Source organism: Babylonia areolata, chromosome 18 (assembly GCF_041734735.1).
Source record: "Babylonia areolata isolate BAREFJ2019XMU chromosome 18, ASM4173473v1, whole genome shotgun sequence".
NCBI lineage: Eukaryota > Metazoa > Mollusca > Gastropoda > Neogastropoda > Buccinidae > Babylonia > Babylonia areolata.
The window spans coordinates 36,825,083-36,827,582 of record NC_134893.1 but is presented as its reverse complement, the minus strand read 5'-3'; the positions used below and the strand labels follow the sequence as shown (position 1 = coordinate 36,827,582).

General features: G+C 37.5%; 1 protein-coding gene across 4 annotated transcripts in view; it reads right to left on the bottom strand.

The window, feature by feature from the left end:
* The window catches only part of LOC143292725 (uncharacterized), a 219,979-nt gene that overhangs the window by 165,408 nt on the left and 52,071 nt on the right, over positions 1–2,500 (bottom strand). For 3 of the 4 annotated variants that reach the window (XM_076603247.1, XM_076603250.1, XM_076603248.1), the window contains exon 2: positions 1,405–1,770. The gene's annotated coding sequence lies outside the window, so the exon portion shown is untranslated. The remainder of the gene's footprint in view (positions 1–1,404; positions 1,771–2,500) is intronic. The other variant, XM_076603249.1, reaches the window with a different exon arrangement.

The window sequence follows — 2,500 nt, the reverse complement described above, 5'->3', positions numbered from 1 at the left end:
AACACTTCAATATTCAGTTGAAAAGTGATAAACGAAACAAGGTCGACCAAAAAACAACAACACACGCACCAAAGTAAAATACTTTTGTTTTATTTTTTTTAATATATTTATGTGTGTGTGTGTGTGTGTGTGTGTGTGTGTGTGTGTGTGTGTGTGTGTGTGTGCGTGTGTGTGTGTGTGTGTGTGTGTGTGTGTGTGTGTGTGTGACAATTCAGTATACTAACACATGTAATGCTGGGACACGTCACGAAATCCGGTCTTCAATGACAAACAGGTGCTGTACAGAGAACCACGGGGTGGGGGTGGGGCAGCCAAGTAAGTGTGTGTGTGCGCGCGCGCGCTCATGTAGGCGTAAGTGTGTGTGTGTGTGTGTGTGTGTGTGTGTGTGTGTGTGTGTGTGTGTGTGTGTGTGTGTGTGCTCGCGTGTGTGTGTGTATTGTGTATTGAAGGGATGAAGAGAACTGTTTTCAAAGAAAGACTCACTCCAGTATTAAGAAAAATACATATATAAGAAAAACAAAAAATAAAAATAACAAGGGGCCAAGATTGTCCAAAATAAACACAATATAACAACGAGAATGAACACGAAAGAGTGATAGATTATGATTATTTGCCTGTTGTTCCGAAAATCAGTCTTTCTGTAATTTGCAATGACTCGAGTGAAAAAAGTCTACTACTACGAAAACAGTGGATATATAATACGAAGGAAAAAAACCCACAAAAACGCACATCAAAGCGTTCTGTTTTCAAAAAGAAAACTTCTGAAAAGTGAAAGAAATATAGACCTATTGGATGAGGTATAAGAAGTCTATAAAATAGATAAACGTTTGCATCTGTAAATATTTGATGCACAAAACACCAGCAAAAAATATACACACATCAACTATGTGTAAAACCTATTTCATTATGAAATGTATAATACCCTGTATACGCTTTCCATTAGGTACAACAGAACAATGTATGGACGGTTTCAATTTTTGCTGTTCAATGTTCATTTTTATCATAAAAAAACCCAACTGATTATGAAAGCAAGTTAGAGACTGCAAAGATGCCGTTGGATGACATAGAATGGTGTGCTTGTTTAGAAGACTTTTTTTTAAATACAAATCACTGCGAAAGTGAAACAAAAATAACAAGGGAGAATATAATTATCTTGTGTTTGATATGCAAAATAATCAGGTTCTTATGTTAAGGATGATAGATGTGAAACGTTAAATGAAGATTCAAATGCTGTAAAAAATAATTTTAAAAAATAATTTAAAAAAAGAAGTTAATACTAACAATAAAGAAAGAAGAAAAAAAAGAAAGAAAGAAAGAAAAAGGGGTACGGAGTGGACACACGCACGCAAGCGCGCACACTTACACACACACACACACACACACACACACACACGATCATCTTACCGCAGAAAGTGTCTGCGACCCGCAAACACTCAGATCAGCAGGCTTGTTGACAGGGAAAAAAAAAGCAGAGTAAGAAAGAAAGGAAGAAAGAGAGAACAGGTCACGAACGTTTGCTCTCACTGACCGTCCCTCTCTCTCTCTCTTTCTCTCCCGCCCCTCCTAGTAGCCTATCGAGCTAGCTGACTAGCTGGTTGCTTGCTTTCCTTGGTAGGTAGGTAGGTAGGTTGGTTGGCTCGGTGCTGGTGTCTAAAAGTCCAGCAGGCGAGGTCAGTAGAAACGTAGGTTGGTTGGTTAATAAGTTGGATGGTTTTCGGTTTTTAGACGGTGCGGTGGTATCTGTTGGCCCCCCACCTTCTGTTTCGTCACCTGTGGCAGACAGACATGACATGTCATTGAAGAAGAAGAAGAAGAAGAAGAAGAAGAAGAAGAAGAAGAAAGATAATAAGAACAACAACAACAACAATAATAACAATAATAATAATGAAATAAGATCATGGTGATGATGTTGATGATGATGATGCTGATCATGATCATGATCATGATGACGACGACGAATATGACGGAAAAGAAGAAGAAGAAGAAGAAGAGGAGGAGGAGGAGGAGGAGAAGGAGGAAAGGAGGATGACGACGACATTGACGACTGATGAAGATGACACATTTCCACAGCACACTACTAGTAACAAAAGCGACAGCGACAACAATAACAACAAAAATTCTTATAAATCGCACTTCCTCGAAAATTTTACGGTCTGAACGCGCTGTACAAAAATACAAAGAAATGCAGCAACAATTGATCAAAACAAAACCAAAAAAACAAAGAAATGAAAAACTGCAAAGAAAACTTTTCAAACATTAAAAACAACAACAACCCCCCACCCCACCCCCCCTCCACCCCCCAAAAAAAATAAATAATAAAATAAAAATAAATAAATAAATAAAATAAAATAAAATAAATAAATAAAATAATAAAATAAATAAATAAATAAAATAAAATAAAAACCCTCCTCCTTCTTCTCCTTCGTTAGATGGGAAATCCAAACCTGAACCTGACAATACACAGAGACAGAGAAATGACAGGGGAGTTGAGAGAGGGAGA